At 44.0% G+C, this 19,176-nt stretch overlaps 1 protein-coding gene and 2 pseudogenes across 3 annotated transcripts in view; 1 reads left to right on the plus strand and 2 right to left on the minus strand.

Annotated features, from left to right (window-relative positions):
- The first annotated feature begins 5,485 nt into the window (after positions 1-5,485).
- The window catches only part of LOC102469635 (zinc finger protein 45), a 77,553-nt gene continuing 63,862 nt past the window's right edge, over positions 5,486-19,176 (plus strand). For 2 of the 3 annotated variants that reach the window (XM_014582907.2, XM_014582908.2), the window contains exons 1-2: positions 15,393-15,439; positions 16,985-17,059. The gene's annotated coding sequence lies outside the window, so the exon portion shown is untranslated. Of the gene's footprint in view, positions 5,557-6,071; positions 6,305-8,685; positions 8,770-15,392; positions 15,440-16,984; positions 17,060-19,176 lie in introns of those variants that run through there. The other variant, XM_006142043.3, reaches the window with a different exon arrangement.
- LOC102469209 (centromere protein K-like) lies at positions 15,170-16,256 on the minus strand (annotated as a pseudogene).
- LOC102483015 (heat shock cognate 71 kDa protein pseudogene) overlaps positions 16,510-19,176 on the minus strand; it is a 7,937-nt pseudogene continuing 5,270 nt past the window's right edge.

Genomic DNA, 19,176 nt, shown 5'->3' on the forward strand with positions numbered 1-19,176 from the left:
ATTAGGTTTAAGCTGCCTTTTGTCTTTGAAGCCTTTTAAAAAGAAAACCGAATTAGGTCCACTTCGATGTCCACCTGTAAGAACAGAAACTTTTTTTTGTTATTTAACTAGTCTTTTTGTTTTGTTTTGTTACCCTCATGAGAATTTTTTTAAAAGTGTATAGGTCTGTTTGTGTTATTCAGATGATTCAAATATCAACAGGAAGACTCTTCTGCTAAATTGCTTTTGTAATATGAGAATGTATTAGTACAAACTAATAAAATGTACACTATATAAAAGAACAACAACAAAAAAAAACACAGGAGGGGTTTTGTCCTTTTTTTTTTGAGAGATTTTCGCTATAGGGCGCGTGTGCTCGCCAGATAGACAGAGAGAGACATAGAGACAGAAAGCGAGAAATCACTCCCCAGGGGGGATGGTCACGCCGCAATCCCTTCTCCTCCATTCTCCTCTCGGGATCTTGGGCACGCACGCACACGCGCCCGGCGTGAGTTCTAAGCCACCGGGTCCGGGACGCGAACCGCGGTCGACTACGTGGGAGTCCAGCGACATAGCCATTACGCTAACTGCTGGTTCCCTTGTCCTGTTTTTTTTAAGGGAGTTTTAAAGGAGCTGTTCTGTCCTCCCATGATTTCTGAAAGGCAGGTATGCTCTTTGGTATTTTCAAGTGGGGCTTCTGGAGGCCAGCAGATGGCTCGATGGCTGGGGCACTGGACTCTCAAGGGGGACTTTGGCCTTTCTCAGAGTGCAGGTGAAATGCCAGAAGGCTAAGGCAGCAGAAAAATCTAAAAAGCAGGGACCCTGAGGAGGCAGCTGAGAGAACACAGGGGAGGACAGGGCTCTCAGCCAGGTGAAGGTGAACTAGGAGAAGGCAGACCAAGGCCCTGGCAAACTCCTCCTGATACCAGAGGAAATGGGTTAGGATAAGAGCCTTGTAAAGTCCTGTCAAGAGTCCAGCAGACATGGGAACCAGCAGTTAGCGTAATGGCTATATCGCTGGACTCCCACATAGTCGACCACGGTTTGCGTCCCGGACCCGGTGGCTTAGAACTCACGCTGAGCGCGTGTGCGTGCGTGCCCAAGATCCCGAGAGGAGAATGGAGGAGAAGGGATTGCGGCGTGACCATCCCCCCTGCGGGGTGATTTCTCGCTTTCTGTCTCTATGTCTCTCTCTGTCTATCTGGCGAGTGCACGCACCCCATAACGAAAACCTCTCCAAAAAAAAAAGAAAAAGAAATAAAAGAGAGTCTAGCAGCCACATCTACCCACTCCAGCAAAGAAGTCCTTGGGCTGTAGCGCGAGATGGTAAAGAATCTGCAGAAGCTCCTTTCCTGGGACTTTCCGCTATGAACTTCTCAAGAAACAGAAGACCCAGCTCCCAAGGACAGAGGGGCCTGCCTGTCATGAAAGAGGAGTAGCCCTTCCCTCTGTTCTTCTCAAGATGGTGATGTTAGATGGGGCCAGCAGCTGGTGTGGTGGTAAAGGCGCTGGACACTCTGACATGGCCAACCATGGCTCAAGTCCCAGACCTGGTGCCTTACTTTCTCACTTTCCCTCTTTCTCTCTCTATGTCTCTCTCTGGTCAAATTAAAATAAATAAAATTATTTTATTTAGTAAATATTTATATTTATAGTAAATAAATAATTTTTAAGTAAATAAATAATTCTAAAAAAAAGAGATGGTGGCATTAAACAAACAAGGGATGGGTGCTCCCTCCAAGGAGGTGACTATTCAGGTGTCTGCCAGGCCATGTCCCTCGCGTGAACTTAGGTACCTCTGAGCATTGGCCGCTAGGTATAAATCCCTGGTTGGACTAGGCACGCAGTGGGGGATGGAAACTCCCAGTGCCCAGTACGGCCCTACGCTGTATTAGGTCACCACGGAACTGCAGGTGAGGACCCACTCAGACTCCACAGCTGAGGCCGTGGAGCCACAAACACAGTCACACAGTCACTGGTTCACCATCCGTACAAGAGGCTGAAAACACTCCCTCCCACCAATTATAAAATTAAAAAGAGGAGGGAAAAAAAAAGATCAGATTCAGTAGGATGAAGATCTTGGAACTTTCCCTGATAGACAAGGTCAGTTGATCTCCTCAAACAAGGAGGACAAAGGATAGAACCAAGTGATGTCTCTTAGGACGGTCTGGAGGAAATATTTAAAATGACAGGAAAAGCAGAAAGTTCTCATAAAATAGAACTCACTCATTGGGGGGACTTAAATCCCTGAGACTTAAAATGACAGCAAAAGCAGAAAGGGCCCATAAAAGAGAGAACTCACTGCAAACCTTCTAGGGGCCAGGGGGACTTAAATCCCTAATACTCAGCCCCAGATTCCAACAATGTCTTAGCAGAATCTAAGTAGAGTTTTTATAACTGCATCCAATCAGCCCTGGATCTAACTGCTTAGAAGGGACTCAAACCCCCCAGTCTAGCAGGTCTGACTCCTCAGGGAGTACCTCTGCACCAACTCTGTACTCACCAACTTGCCGATCCCAAAGAAGGTTTGGGACAAGACAGGAATACCAGAAAAGATGTCTCCAGAGGTTTTTTGCTAGAACGCCACAGTTTTAAAGTAGTCAGCTTCTCTCACCTGGATTTCAACAATCCCGAAAGGTGGCTCTGGGGTCCTGGGAAATTCCGGGTGACACACCTCCCCTAGACCACCCTCTGGGTAGCTGGCAGCTGGCCTGAGCAAGGCTGTTATCCTTGGTTGCCTCACCCAAGTACAGGTAGGTACTGATCTCACTGGGGCCTCCAAATGTTATAGTCAAATCAGTGAGAAATAAGAGGATATCCAGACATAGCCAAATTATTGGAGGTTTTTTGCTGGCAGCTTACGGGAAGACTCATGTCTCTCAAAGACACCGCATCCCTGAGTGAAAGGAGAGGGGAACTTATAAAGGCAAAACTCACAATCATTTCTGGGTTGGTATGGTGATTACAATGGAAAATGAGGAAGGAGTGAAGAGGAAAGGGAGTGGGGTTCCTATGTGACAGCAATTACAGAAACTAAATCAAGCAGGTTATTAATTTCTAAGGGCACTCTCCAGACCTTTGTTTAATGGTCCTAATGGCTCAGGGCAGGGGTCTGGTGACTGGCAGTTATGTTGCTAAGGAACATCTAAACAGAAAGGTTTCCAGCTAGTTAGCAGAGACAGTAAGACTATTAATCACTCTGTTTACTCTGGGCAAAAGGAGGAAGCAAGTGTAATGGAAGGTTCAAAGATGGAGGTGCTTCTGCTTCACTTAGATTTTGAGGCCATAGCAATTGTGTAAAGGTCAACCTTACACAATTTCAGGAGGTATTTGGAGCTGGCCTTCAGCCCATGCCAGAGCGTTTACTTCTTTCGATCCTAATCTTTAGTTGTGTATCTTTTGACATGTTTTTGATTTGATGGGAGGAGGAATCTTTATTAACTAAGGGGTCATATGACATGATTCTCTTCTTTAGGATAATTCCTGCCTTTTAAGCCACTGACTTTAAATATATATGTATGTATATGTTGTTCTTTCTCTTTATGTAGAAGGAGTTATTCATGATTTATATGGCTCATTTGGACATTATTCAAACATTTATAGCTCCTCCTTTGTAGTCAGCTTCCATTTAAAAATATTTTTCCCCCTTTTTTGAGAGGTTTTTGCTATAGGGCGCGTGCACTCGCCAGACAGAGAGAGATATAGAGACAGAAAGTGAGAAATCACCCCCCAGGGGGGATGGTCACGCAGCAATCCCTTCTCCTCCACTCCCCTCTCGGGATCTTGGGCACGCACGCACACGCACCTGGCGTGAGTTTTAAGCTGCCAGGTCTGGGACTATGTGGGAGTCCAGTGACATAGCCATTATACTAACTGCTGGTTCCCCATTTAAAAATATTTTCAGCTGTGGGAGGTTGCGCAACAGCAGAGAGCAAACAATTACACAGTGCCAAAGGCCAGGATTGGCTCCCCTTCAAAACGAGCTTCAAAACCATACTCTGATTGTCCACTTCCCATAAAGGCCACAATTGGCTTCCCTTCAAAATCTCCCCTTCAAAACCATACTCTGATTGGCCACTTACCATAGCAAATCGGTGAGCTTAGAATCCCTCAGATTTGCATATCTGGCACCTCATGATTGGTCCACAAAAGCAACCAATCATAACCCACCTTTTACAATCCTTCATTTAACCAATCACTGCCCACCAACATGTATATAACCACGATCCCTGGCCCACAATCGCCAGACGATGCTGAAGACCCTGAAGACCCATGACACTGCATCTTGTCAGGATGACCCTGAAGAGTTGTGATACTGCGTCTTGTCTGGACGACCCTGAAGACCCGTGACACTGCATCTTGTCAGGATGACCCTGAAGAGTTGTGATACTGCGTCTTGTCTGGACAACCCTGAAGAGCTGTGACACTGCGTCATCTCTGGACAACCCTGAAGGTTATGTCACTGGACTCCTACATGGCTGACTGCAGTTTGAGTTGTGGACCAGGTGGCTTGAAACTCATGCTGGTCATGTTTGTCCATACCCAGAATCCTGAGAGGAGAATGGAGGAGAAGGAATTGCAGCATGGCCATCCCCTCAGGGGATGATTTCTTGCTTTCTGTTTCTCTCTCTTCAGGAAGTTCATGTATCCTATAGCACAGATCTCTAAAATAAATAAATAAGTATTTTCATAAGAAAGTTGGAAATGTATTTAGCTTCTGCTTGGGAGAAAAGTGGATAGCATACCGTTCTGTATTTTTTTGTTAGTTTCATGACAACCCTTCACATTGCCCGCTCTCTTCTTACTGAATATCATGGACTCCCTAGTTTCAAATGGTTTCTCTGATAAGACACCTCCATGAATTCCTGATTACAAGAACAGTTAGTAGGTGATATGATCTCTTAATCTGAATTCAAAAACAATTTTTTCACGATTTTGTATACTTGTATAGTTCCATAGTGCAGTATTTTCCCCAATGCCACTGCAAGAAAACCAACGCAAAAGAAAAGATGATTTTGCTGCCTTTGTTTTATGTCCTGCCCTATGGTTGCATCTCCTTTTTATTATGTTCCTGGTCACAGCTGAATCCAGGCCATTATAACAGACTTACTCAATGCTCACAAGTTTTATCCTAGTTTTAGTTTATATATAGCGTTTCTTTATAATTATTTTTTCTCTCTTTTTTTTTTTTTTTTTTTTCTTCACATTTCCAACTCCCATCACCTGTAAAAGAGAAGACCAAGAAAAGGGAAACGCTGGCTGAGTTCCACCAGCATTAGTTTAGATTCCACCTGCTAATTCAAAGCAAAAGTACAGGCTGGCGGGAAGCTCGGCGCCCCAGAGCACTCTGGGACATGTAGTCCACACGCTTCGGTGGCTGGGGCACTTGCGCGCGTTGGCCGTGGTACTTGGTTCACGGGGCAATGGGGATGTACGTATGATCCAGAGCTCTGCGAGGGGCGGGGCAGCGGCTTTCGTGCTGCGGCATTCTGGGAAGTGTAGTTCCCGCACTCCGCGAAGTCCGAGGCACTTCCGCTGCAGGAGGTAGAGCTGGCGGCCTGGGTTCTTCTGAGCGAGGTGAGCTCTGCACCTTGCGACCTTTTTAAAAATCATTTATGGCTTGGTTGTAGGATCACCAGGATCCACACCTCGGTCGCTGGGAAGAGAAGCCGTGGAGAGCGGGGTTGAGGGTCAGGGGCGGCTGATTGCCTCCCGCCGTTTGGGCCCCCAGTGTTTAGGGCGGCCGGGTTGGAGGCGGACCTGAATCGGGCCTTCCTGGAAACTTTTGGGCTCGCGGCAGCCCAGCCCGCCTTCGCTCACCTTCCACCAGCTCTGGTTCTTCCTAAGTGGCATAGCGTTGAGTGGCAATTCTTTCGGTACTTTAGTTTCTTCTTCTGTAAAAGGAAATGTTACTAGTGTTTAGTTTGTGCATTTGTCTTGAGAATTAATGCCAAAATACAAGTAAAATATTTATAACGATGTAGGTATTTTTGCAAGGTGTTGTCTGTTAATCTTAAAAGTAACCAAAAAGGTATTCCTTGTTTTGGAAGCTCTTCGAAGTATTACCTACTCTCCTTTTCTGATCCCTGCAGCAAAGGAGGCTGTTTGTTAAAGAAAGCGCTTCACTCACAGATGGAGTCAGAAGAGGTCCTCTGTGGATTTTGCAGGACTACAGACAAGATCATGGTGCCTCCCAGCCTTCTTTCCTTCCTCCCGCAGCCCTGACTTATAGAAGAAGGGAGTGAACCTGGGCTCCTCACAGCAGAGCTCCACCGTGACTGGACTCAGCATTCCTCTTCTCTTTCAGATGGACAAGTGGGAGAAGGTACAACACAGATTAGATGTTTCTGCTACAGGGATGTTCAGTTATTGTTTGAATAATTGGGAAAATACATATTAGTAATAGATAACTGCTAAACCTTGAGTTAAGTATCATTCTAAGGGCTTTACAAAAATTAATACGTTTAATCTTTACAGGTGCCCTGTAATGTGGGTCCTGTTCTTGCTCTATTTTACTGATGTGAAAATGAAGACAGAACGAAGTTACTTATCCTGCCTAACAGAGCTAATAGAATGGTAGGAGTTTGTGTTCCTTCTATCTGTGGATATTCTTGATCCCACAGTTTAGAATCCCAGAGTTGGAATTTAGGAAATAAAATGGACAATCTGTGAACGTATTCAACCATAGGAAACTGACATCAGGAGTGGTTTAGGAGGGAGGTTGGAATTTTATTGTAGAGGATTTTGAAAGCAGGGTTAGTGAGTTTGAACTGTAACATTTTGAAAGCACTTTCACTTAAACTTTATTTAAAACAATATTTATACTTAACATTCTACTCATAAAGAAATGCTTGCTCATTGTAGAGAACTCAGAAGTATACAAAGAAAAACATTAATAATTACCTGTCATACTAGGATACAGATAATGATTAACATTTTAATGTACATCTGTTTAGCAGGTTTACTTTTTTAAACAGGTATTGGTCTGTGTTTTATGATATCGTTATAGACTATTTGTAGTCGGATTTTTTATTACTTTAATTCTTTGCGATGGCAATTTTTTTTTTTTTTTGGAGAGATTTTCACTGTAGGGCGCGTGCGCTCGGCAGACAGACAGAGAGAGACATAGAGACAGAAAGCGAGAAATCACCCCCCAGGGGGGATGGTCACGCCGCAATCCCTTCTCCTCCATTCTCCTCTCGGGATCTTGGGCACGCACACACATGCGCCCGGTGTGAGTTTTAAGCCACCGGGTCCGGGATACGAACCGCGGTCTACTACGTGGGAGGCCAGCGACATAGCCATTACGCTAACTGCTGGTTCCCAGCGATGGCAATTTTCAGACATACCCAAAGTATAATATAATGAGCTCACATGAAACAATGATCCTACTTTGATCCTTGCTGATCTTGCTTCTCCTCCTCCCCTCCCACACGTTTTCCCCTTGAGTATTTTAAAGCAAACGCATATGTTCAGTTAATAGGTCTTAAAAGTTAATGATCCTAATTTTTTTATATCTGAAGACCAAGGGAGAGGAGATGGAATTCATTTGCTAGGGCTGCCATAACAAAACACCAGAGAGTGGATGGCTTAAACTGTAGAAATTTACTTTCTCACAGTTCTAAAGGCTGGAAGTCCATGATCAAGATGTCAACAGGTTTGGTTTCTTCTAAGGCCTTCTTGTATGCTTCCAGGCTCGCTGTTGTCCTGCTGCATGTTAACTTCATCATCTGCTTGGAGGGCTTGTCTCCAAATACTTTTTTTTTTTAATGAATTATTTTTATTTAACTTTATTTATTTATTTTTAACTTTTTCCAGAGAGGGACAGAGTGAAAGAGAGAGAGAAAGCGCGAAAGCAAGCTGCCCGTTCCAGGAGTCGAACCATGGTCAGCCATTTGGGAATCCAGAGCCCTTAACCACCATGCCACCTGCTGGTCTCATCCAAATACATTTTGAGATACTAGGGGTTAGGATTTCAACATATAAATGTTGTGGGTACATAATTCAGCTGATAACAGATGTTAAACTTTAAGGTTTTCACTCTTGGTAACTGCAAAATGTTACCTATGTGAGAAAGAAAGTTACAGTTAGGAAAAGCAAGATGATGAATTTTCCTTACTACTTTGGAGTTGTGCTTGCTATTGGCGTATCACTCTTGGTTTCGTTTTCTTCTTTTCCTTTTTTTTTTTTTTTTGGAGAGATTTTCACTGTAGGGCGCGTGCGCTCGCCAGACAGACAGAGAGAGACATTAGAGACAGAAAGTGAGAAATCACCCCCCAGGGGGGATGGCCACGCCGCAATCCCTTCTCCTCCATTCTCCTCTCGGGATCTTGGGCACGCACGCACACGCGCCCGGCGTGAGTTTTAAGCCACCGGGTCCGGGACACGAACCGCGGTCGACTACGTGGGAGTCCAGCGACATAGCCATTACGCTAACTGCTGGTTCCCTTCTTTTCTTTTTTTTTTGGCAGTAGGGTGTGTGCCAGGGAGAGAGAGAGAGATCACCCTGGGGAGGGGATGGATATACCATAATCCTTTCTCCATTCTTCTTTCAGGATCTTGTGCATGCACGCACACGCAGCTAGCCTGATTTTGAAGCTGCTGTGTCTGGGACTTGAACTGTACAGTTGGCCATGTGCAGTCTAGCATCCAAACCTCCATGCCACCTGCTGGCCCTCAATCTTGGTTTCTTATCTCTCCCATTAGGCTGCAGGGATGTCTGCTTCATGGACATCGTCATTCTTCTCAGAGTGCCCAGCAAGACGTTGGCAAAGGAGAATTATTCAATGAGTAAGTATTCAGTGAGTAAGACAGCATGTAGGTGTCAAAAAGGCTGCTGGAAATCGGGTGCAAGAGCTTGGAATTAGAGAAAAAATAGAAAGACCATCCATATTTCTTGTTCTTTATCTCAGTTACTTTTGGTGAGCATAGAATCCATGACCTTTTTTCATTGTATTTAAAAGTTGGTGTACAGGGACCAGCAGGTGGTATGGTGGTTAAGGCACTGGACTCCCACATAGCCGACTGTGGTTCGAGTCCCAGACCTGGCAATTTATCTCTCTCTTGTCCAAATAAAATAATAATAATAAGTAAAGTAGTTATTTAAAAAGAAAAGTTGATGTACAGTTATAGATAACATTGTTCGGATTGAAAACAGATTCCCCTTTGAGACAAATCAGGGTTAGTGTTCAATATTTTGTTTATTGCATGTGATTCATAATGTATATGATAAGAACAACTGACATTTTTTGGGTGGATTTGTCTCTCTGTCTCTCTCTGTCTTTCTGGCAAGCGCATGCACCTTATAGCAAAAACCTCTCCAAAAAAAATTGCGTTACAAGTATAGGACAACAATCTCAAAGTCTTTCAAATTATGAAAAAAACGGGACCAGCAGTTAGTGTAATGGCTATGTCACTGGACTCCCACATGGTCGGCTGTGGTTCGGGTCCCAGACCTGGTGGCTTAGACTTACACCGGGCGCATGTGTGTGTGTGCCCAAGGTCCCAAGAGGAGAATGGAGGAGAAGGGATTGCAGCGTGGCCATCCCCTCTGGAGGGTGATTTCTCACTTTCTGTCTCTGTCTCTCTCTGTCTGTCTGGTGAGCTCAAGCGCCCTATAGCAAAAACCTCTCCAAAAAAACAAATTATGAAAAAAAAAAAGAGTGTAAAATAACTCAATAACATATCAATTCTAAGTTGTGATAATATTTTGGCTATATAGGGTTGAAGAAAATATACTGATAAAATTCAGCTAAATTGCTTTTTTTAACCTTTTTATTTTGATTTGTATTTTTTTTACCTTTTTACCTTTGGCTATGAGAATATTTTAAATTACACATACCACTTCTGCTGTATTTCTGTTGGACAGCACTGGTCTACAGGGAATCTTCCCTTTTCACCCTGAGAATTGGCCTCCAGAGGCATCTTATCACAGAAAGCAGCAGAGAATTGGTAATTAGGAAGCCTGAATGTCAGGCTTATCCCTGCCCTTGGCTTTCTCGGTGCCCTTGGGCAGTTCCATTGACTCCTTGAGAGGCAGTATAGAACTTGACCTTGATGCGGTCACATCAGAATCACCTGGGGAAGACGACCCAGACCTTACACGATTTCATTAAGGTTCTATGTTTATTAGCTTCTCAGGTAATTCTGATATTGTTCTGAATGCCTGAGTACTTTGTTGGTCAAGGAGTTTCTGCCTGCTCTCGTTTGAATGTCTCCCCAAATTCAAGTATTTAGAACTTGGGACCCGCAATTAGCGTAAAGGCTATGTTGCTGGACTCCCATGTAGTCGACTGTGGTTCGAGTCCCGGACCCGGTGGCTTAAACTCTCGCCGGGCGTGTGTGCATGCGTGCGTGCCCAAGATCCTGGGAGGAGAAGGGATTGCAGTGTGGTCATCCCCCTAGGGGGTGATTTCTCGCTTTCTGCCTCTCTGTCTCTCTCTGTCTTTCTGGCAAGTGTATGCGCCCTATAGCAAAAACCTCTCCAAACAAAAAAAAATATTTGGAACTTGATCTCAATGGTTGTAATAGTAAGAGTTGGGCCTTTAAGGAAGTGATTAAGTCATGAGGGCATCTTCTAAAAGAGGCTTCAGAGAGAGTTCACCTTTCTTACTCTCCTGCCATGTGAGGATATAGTGTCTGCCCCCCTTTCTTTGCCCTTTCATCCCTTCCACCGTGTTAGGACACAGCAGGAAGGCCCTTGCCAGACTTACAATCTGCTGGAGCCTTGATCTTAGATTTCCCAGCCCTCAGAGCTGTGAGAAATACATTTCTATCATTTATAAATGACCTGGTCTGTGGTACTTTGTTACAGCAGCACAGATATTGGCAGGGTTCATTAGTCACGTCTATTCACAGCCCAGGAGAAGAGAACACTGCCCTCCATGCTGGGCTACATGGAGATCGTACATGGGGACAGATGAAACCAAGAGGTGCTGTGCTAGGGTGACTTTACAGGGACAGGAGGGTGGGGTGGCCCTTGGTTCCCACAGAGGATGGAATTGACTTGTCCGAATAATCTCATAGGCTGGTAGAGAGGGAAAACCTGTTATCTTGAAGATCTGGGACTGGGAGTGCAGTTTGTCCAGATGCTAGGATCATTTAAGCCCAGGTCTTAATTTATAAAGGAACTGGGTGACAATATTAGTACTACTAATTAGTACTACTGGAGGATTTTTAATACTTATGGTTTCACTGGAAATGAGAGGCATGTCATGGTACATCGGGCCACACAAAGTGTGCCACATGCAGGGGTCAGGAAGCAGACGGAGAAGGGCAATGGGACTATGCTTTTATGACTAGTGGCTGAGAGTGACTAGGTAGGGACATCCTCTGTTATGTACGAAGTGAGAACAGGCAGATCAGGGTCAGCAGTTGGGGAACTGTAATGTCTTCAGAGCACCCATTAAAAACCCCCCTTGGAGGGAAGATATAAATGTCTTTGATCATTTGTCTGACTCTTGACTCAGCAGACTGACGGAGAGGATAGGAATCATAAATGTTAGATAGCCGCTACAAAAATCTAAAAGCAGCACATGGAGAACTACTTGGGAAGGAGTCTTTCCTGCTGGGGAGACTTATTTGGAGAGGGCAAGGGAACTTGTAACTAGAGCTTTGGGACCCTGGGAGGCTCCGTGATGTCAAGGCAGCATGTGGGATCTCTGGAATCAGTACACAGGCACACCAGAGTTTGAGAAGCACTGCGTAGCGGTACGTGAGCACAGGTATCAAATGGCCTGGGTTCACTGCCTGGTGCCATGTCCTGAGCGGACAGTGGAATGATGGCGTGGGGCAGAGCGAGGAGGGTACTAATGCAGAAGGTAGCATCCTGCCTCCACAGATTCCAGTTTAGTCTCAAGACAGATGGTCGAGCTACTAATTACCCCTTTCCTCTCAGAAAAGACGAATGGAAAGATCTGCCTGTAAAATACTGAGCAGGAGTTCCAAGCAGGCATAGAATTAGAAAAAAGTGAGTTACAAATTCTTTTTTTTTTTGGAGAGGTTTTTGCTATAGGGTGCGTGCGCTCACCAGCCAGACAGAGAGAGACAGAGAGACAGAAAGCGAGAAATCACCCCCCAGGGGGGACGGCCATGCCGCAATCCCTTCTCCTCCATTCTCCTCTCGGGATCTTGGGCACGCATGCCTGGGGTGAGTTTTAAGCCACTGGGTCCGGGACGTGAACCACGGTCGACTACGTGGGAGTCCAGCAACATAGCCATTACACTAACGGCTGGTCCCCAAGTTACAAATTCTGAAAGGGGATTACTTCAAGATTAAAAAGTTTTATATTACTAAAGTATGGCTCTTATATCTATAGTAGGAAAATTAAGTAATAGTAAGTAATAAATAGTTTTTTAAAATTAATTATTCATTTTGTTTATTATTATTTTAATTTGACCAGAGAGAGAGAAAGGGATAGCGAGAAAGCAAGCTGCCAGGTCCAGGACTTGAACCATGGTTGGCCATGTGGGAGTCCAGCACCACAACCACCACACCTGCTGGGCCAGTTAAATAAAATGTTAAACAGTAGTTAGCACTCAGGACCAGCAGATGGCATAATGGTTACATCACTGGACTCCCTGTATTTAACAGCAATTCAAGTCCTGGACCCGGCGTTGTTTAAAACTCACGCTGGGCACATGTGCATGCATGCCCAAGATCCCTAGATGAGAATGGAGGAGAAGGGATTATAGCGTGGCCATCTTCCCTGGAGGGGTGATTTCTTGCTTTCTGTCTCTCTGGTAAGCACACACATCCTATACCTAAAATCTCTCTTAAAAAAAAAAAATTAACTCTCATCTTTTAATCACGGTATCTCACTCAATTTCTACCCTCCTTAGACTCAGAGTCATACCTAGAGAGGTGTAAGGAGAACTTGTATTAGGGCCAGTGCGTGTGGCTGGGCAGGTTGTTCATTGTGTGGGGGTTCTTGGCTGTAAAATTGAGTGGTGTCTGGAATCCGGCCCACACTCTGCTCATCAAGCTATGTATAGCTACAGCTACCCCAAGTATCTTCTTAGTCAGTTTTTGCTGCAGTAACAAAAATACCATAGAGTGGGTCACTTACACAGTACACATTCATTTCTCACAATTCTGGAGGCTAGACTTTCAAGATTTAGGTATGGGGAATCTGGTGTCTGACAAGGCCTCCCTTCCTGGTTTACAGATGCTGTCTTCTTGTATCCTTACATGAAAGGACGATGGAGCGCTAGCTCACTTCCTCTTACTTACAAGAACAGCAACTCAGGCCAGCCCATGGTGCAGTGGTTAAAATGACTGGATCCGCATGGCCATCTGCGTGATTCAAGTCCTGGACCTGATGACTTGAGAAATATGCCAGGCGTGTGTGCGTGTGTACCCCAAATCCTGGAGGAGGAGAGTTTGCAGTGTGGCCATTCCCCATAGGGGTGCTTTTCTCACTTTCCCTTTGACTCTCTCTGTCTCTCCCTGGCAAGTGTGCATACCCTCTGGCAAATTAAAAAAAAAAAAAAAGGAAAGATGCCCCATGATGGGGCATCTACCCTCAAGACCTAATTACCTTCCAGAAGCTCCACTGCCAAAACCATTGCATTAGGACTTCAGCATATGATTTTGTGGGGGATATAAGCATTCAGTCCATAGCACTGAGAAAGGGGCTCTTTGATTCTTTGTTTTTTGTTTGTTTGTTTCTTTTTTTTTTTTTTTAAGGTTTTCAGAGAATTTTCTTTATGTATAGTTCATAAAGGATTAACAAAATGTCATGAACAGTTTCGTTGGTAATGACTAGCAGAATAAAAAAGGGTTAATACAGGGCTGGCAGGTGGCATGGTAGTTAAGGGTGCTAGACTCCCACATGGCCATGGTTTAAGTACTGGACCTGGCAGCTTGATTTCTCACTTTTCTTCTCTCTCTCTCTGTCTCTCTCATTCTGTCCCTCTCTGTCAAATTAAAATAAATAAATAAAAATAAATAAGTAAAGAAAAAGAATTCTTCACAAAATTAGATTAATGCACAATCTCACTTGGTAATAACACACAACAAAAAATATAGTTCTCTGGGCTAGCTTTGTCCATTAGTATGTTTCTATCCCAACTTTTTTACATATCTAGAAATAAGGCAATAAGAAATAAGGCAAGGAGAGGATTTTGCTATAGGGTGCGTGCGCTCGCCAGAAAGACAGAGAGAGACAGAGAGACAGAAAGCGAGAAATCACTCTCTAGGGGGGACGGCCACGCTGCAGTCCCCTCTCCTCCTTTCTCCTCTTGGGATCATGGGCATGCACGCACACGCACCCGGTGTGAGTTTAAGTCGCCGAGTCCGGGACTCGAACCACAGGCGACTACGGGGGAGTCCAGTGACATAGCCATTACGCTAACTGCTGGTCCCCAGATGAAACATTTTTACTAAATATTTTAAATTATGCCTCTTTTTATATCAGATTATTACTTCAGTTATAAAGCCATTTGCAAATAAAATAATCTTTACATTATAATTCCAAAATATAAAGAAGCACCAATTTGAATGCAAAATGCATAAAACATACCATCATAAATTTGAAAAGAAAAATATTACACTAGCACTATCATGAATTAAGTTTTTCAAAGACTATTGTATGAAGTAAAGTACATTAAATGCTTTGTAAGTCTAGAGTGCTTTTTATTTGCAGTCTTCATACAGTTTAAAACACCAAAGCACTGGGACCAGGAGTTGGTGTAATGGCTCTGTCGCTGGACTCCCACATAGTTGACTGCAGAGCGAGTCCCAGACCCGGTGACTTAAACTCACGCCGCGCATGCGCGCGCGCGCGCGTGTGTGTGTGTGTGTGTGTGTGTGTGTGTGTGTGTGCATGTGTGTGTGCACGCCCAAGATCCTGAGAGGAGAATGGAGAAGGGATTGCGGCATGGCCATCCCCCTTGAGGAATGATTTCTCACTTTCTATCTCTCTGTCTCTGTCTTTCTGGAGAGCGCATGTGCCCTATAGCAAAAAAACCTCTCACAACAAACAAAAAAATACAAACACCAATGTACTGACTAAATAAGAAAGGACCATTCCATAGTGAATAGTAGATGGTAGCATGTGTCATGTAAGGATAAAAGGAAGATGGACTGTGTTCTTGGATTTGCAATTATGCTTTTTATCCAAATAGTCCTGTGTTTCCATTGTCCTTGAATGACATGATTCTTTACTGTGTAAAAAAAAAGATCATCCTTTTACTGATGGAAGCCTTCTAATCTAGTTTGAGTAGGATCTTCTGCGTGTCTCAAGGCAATTCCATTACATAGCAGCAGCTCAATATAAGGTGGCCAAAGGGAAGCACTAATTTCGACATATGGATCATGTGGAACATCACATAGTCTATAAGAATCTGTAAGATCTTATGCAGTGTTATTAGCTGTGCTGTTGATTTTTGGATGTTTTTCTTTTTCTCTTTAGCATTTCCATCGGGCAGAAGAAAATGATCTTCTAAAAATTCACCTGAGGTAATCAAGAGTTTCTCCCTATATTCTTTTACCTTAAGCCTTTTAGTTTGCAGCTCATTCAAGATTCTTGATTCAGAAAAAGTCATGACCTGATTTTTCAATTCACTGTGTAGTACATTCAGAGACTCCATTATCTGTTGCTGTTCATCCAACCACTGCAGCTCCCTTTCCAAGTCTTCCTTTAACTTCTCATTCTATTTTTTGTTTGTTTGTTTTTTTGTTTGTTTGTTTGTTTTTTTAAGAGGTTTTTGCTACAGGGTGCGTGCGCTCGCCAGACAGACAGAGAGACAAAAAGTGAGAAATCACCCTCCATGGGGGATGGCCACACCACAATCCCGTCTCCTTCATTCTCCTCTTGGGATCTTGGGCACGCATGCACATGCGCCCAGCATGAGTTTAAGCCGCCGGGTCTGGGACTTGAACCGTGGTCGACTACGTGGGAGTCCAGCGACATAGCCATTATGCTAACTGCTGGTCCCTTAATGTCTCATTCTTTGACTGACTAGTAGGTAGTACTGAGATTATGTCCTAATTTTTGGAACTCTTCTTTTCCTAATGTGACCAGAACATCTTCAGTCAGGGGAATTATTTCAGGCGTTTCATTGTGCCACCGAGTGAGTTCAGCCATCAGACATTTCCCTTGCATAATTAATAATGACAGCTGAGCAGTTGAACCAGTGAGTGAGTGTCTCAGTTCCAGATCTTTCCATATTTCTTCATAATCTTTGATAAACTCTTCTTCAGTATTTATAACATCTTCCACAGCCGTAGTACTATCCAGATCTAGATCTTGCTGATTTACTGACATGTGCTGTGTACTTTTCTTTTTTTATGGTGCCAGTTTTAGATGGTTTTGTTTAAGACGTTGGATTTTCCACTTAACGATACAGTGCTTATGAAGCGCAATGTTATTTTTCCCTGTGCACATGTTCCATATTCATGTATTGAGAATGCCCAGTAATTCACGATAGCAGCTAAACTTTAAGACTGCCCCAGAATTCACTACAAATGGGGGTCCTTCAGTGTTTTACTGCGTGGAGCAATGCTACGTAACCTATACTTGAGTTGGCTTAATCAAACACCTCAACGGTGGGTCTTCAAGAAGCATCACCAGATGGAGGAGCATCCCCACCAGGAAAGCCCCCAGCATGCCCCCGGGCATTTCCCCGAGCATGCCTCCTGCCCTCCAGTACAGCTTGGTGATGATGGGGTTACAGACTTTCAGCTTCTGCTGATACACCTACTCTTCCTTCTCTGCAGTCTGGTTCATATCAAGCCTGTTGATTTTGTTATATTTGTCAAGAATCTTCTGTTTGTCCTCTTCATTGATCTTGCCTTGAAATTTCTTATCTTCCACAGTTGTTTTCAGGATGAATGCATAAGATTCTAGTGAATTCTTGGAAGACACCTTGTCCCTCTGCTTCTCCTCTTCAGCCTTGTACTTCTCAGCCTCCTAAACCTTGCACTCAATGTGTGCCTTGCTCAAACGACCCTTATTTTTAGTGGTAGTAATCTTGTTCTCTTTTTCTGTGCTCTTACCCACAGCAGAGACATTCACGATGCCATTGGCATCGGTATAAAAAGTGACTTCAATCTGAGGAACACCACGGGGTGCCAGAGGTATGTCTGTGAATTCAAACATGCCCAAGAGGTTATTGTCCTTAGTCATGGCCTGCTCACCTTCATAAACCTGAATGAGCACAACAGGCTAGTTGTCGGAGTAGTTAGTGAAAGTCTGTGTCTGCTTGGTGGGAATGGTGGTATTATGCTTGATGAGGACAGTCATGACTCCATCAGGAGTTTCAGTGCCATGGGAAAGAAGAGTGACATCCAAGAGTAGCAAATCCTGAATATTTTCAGATTTGTCACTTGATAAGATGGCTGCCCGGACAGATGTACCATAAGCAACAGCCTCATAAAGGTTGATGCTCTTATTAAGTTCCTTTCTGTTGAAGAAGTAGCCGCCTCTGAATCTTAGGGATACGAGTAGAGCCATCCACCAGGACAATGTCATGGGTCTGTAACATGTCTAGTTTGGCATCCTAAAGGGCTTTTTCAACAGGGTCCAGGGTGCTACGGAACAGGTCTGTGTTCAGTTCTTCAAAATGGCAATGGGCAATAGAGGTCTGGAAGTTGAATCCTTCATAGAGGGAATCGATCTCAGTCCTGGCCTGTGTTCTAGAGGAGAGGGTATGCTTAGCATGTTCACAAGTAGTACGAAGGCGCCGGACAGCTCTCTTATCCTCACTGATGTCCTTCTTATGCTTGCATTTAAACCCAGTGGTGAAATGGTTGACTATGCAATTGTCCAAGTCTTCGCTGCACAAGTGTGTATCTCCAGCTGTAGATTTGACCTCCAAAAGTCCATCCTCACTATTGCGGATGGACACATTGAAAGTGTCACCTCCCAAGTGATCAGCATGTTTCTTTCAGCTCCAACCTTTTTGTCTAAACTGTAGGCGGAAGCAGTAGGTTCATTGATAATCCTAAGCACATGGAGACCAGCAGTAGTTCCAGCATCTTTGGTAGCCTGACACTGAGAGTCATTAAAATAAGCTGGCACAGTAACCTCAGCATTGGTAACAGTGTTCCCAAGCTAGGCTCCTATGATTTCCTTCATCTTGGTCAGAACCATAGATGTCACCTCCTCTGGGTAGAAACTTTTTGTCTCTCCTTTGTATTCTACTTGCACCGTGGGTCTGCCTGCATCGTTCACCACTATGAAGGGCCAGTGCTTCATATCAGACTGGACAGCAACATTATCAAATGCATCAAAAACTGTTGGTGGGATTCATTGCAACCTGATTTTTTTGTAGCATCACTAATTAATCTTTTGGTATCGGTAAAGGCGACATAGCTTGGAGGGGTTCAGTTCCCCTGATTATTGTCAGTTATCTTTACTTTTCCATGCCGGAAGACACCCATGCAAGAGTAGGTGGTACTGAGATCAGTGCCAACTACAGGTCCCTTAGATATGGTTGCTCCTGTGTGGGCCTGCCTCAACTCACGAAGCTCATGCACCAACCTCTGCAGCCGTCACTGTGTTCAATGAGTGCTTTGTGATTTTTTTTAATCTAAAAAAAAAAAAAGGTAAATACAGGAGCCTCAGCCAAGTATTGAATCATGAAATTCAAACAAATATAACAAACTTGTCATAAATTTTAAACAAAAATGGTAGGACAGCATAGATAGCAAATGGTACATTTGCTACTGTGTACATTTTAGAATGAGGCAGACAAAAGTTGAAAGGCCAGTTGATTCCCCCTCCATTTTCATCTTCTGTCTCCTTGGCTATCATACCCATGATGTCAGGTTGTCTCTCGGTAATTGCATTATTAGTGCAGTGTCTTCTTCTGACTCTTCATTTAATGTGTAAGTGCAGCAATGGCTTCATCAAAAACTGTCTTTGAAAGAGAGCAAGCCTCGTCTGGAGAGTTCAAGTCTCATAAAGAACATAGAGAAATCAAAGGCCAGTCCAATCTGATAGGACACGTTAGTTTCATCTCCTTTTTTGCTGATTTAGAAAGCTTCTTGGTAAGCTTGTGACTGTCCCATAATCTCTTTCTTGTCATCACCAGCACCAACTTCAACTAAAGAACGGCAGTAGTCTCCTTTCGTTTCAAATACAAGATTTTGCTCTCTGCGCGAGATCAAGAACTTTTTCAAAAGGAATAGTACATGCTTTTGGCCGGAACCGCCATCTTCCAGTAATTAACCAAAATGACGAACACAAAGGG

The sequence above is a fragment of the Tupaia chinensis genome, unplaced genomic scaffold (assembly GCF_000334495.1).
Source record: "Tupaia chinensis unplaced genomic scaffold, TupChi_1.0 Scaffold000067_1, whole genome shotgun sequence".
NCBI lineage: Eukaryota > Metazoa > Chordata > Mammalia > Scandentia > Tupaiidae > Tupaia > Tupaia belangeri.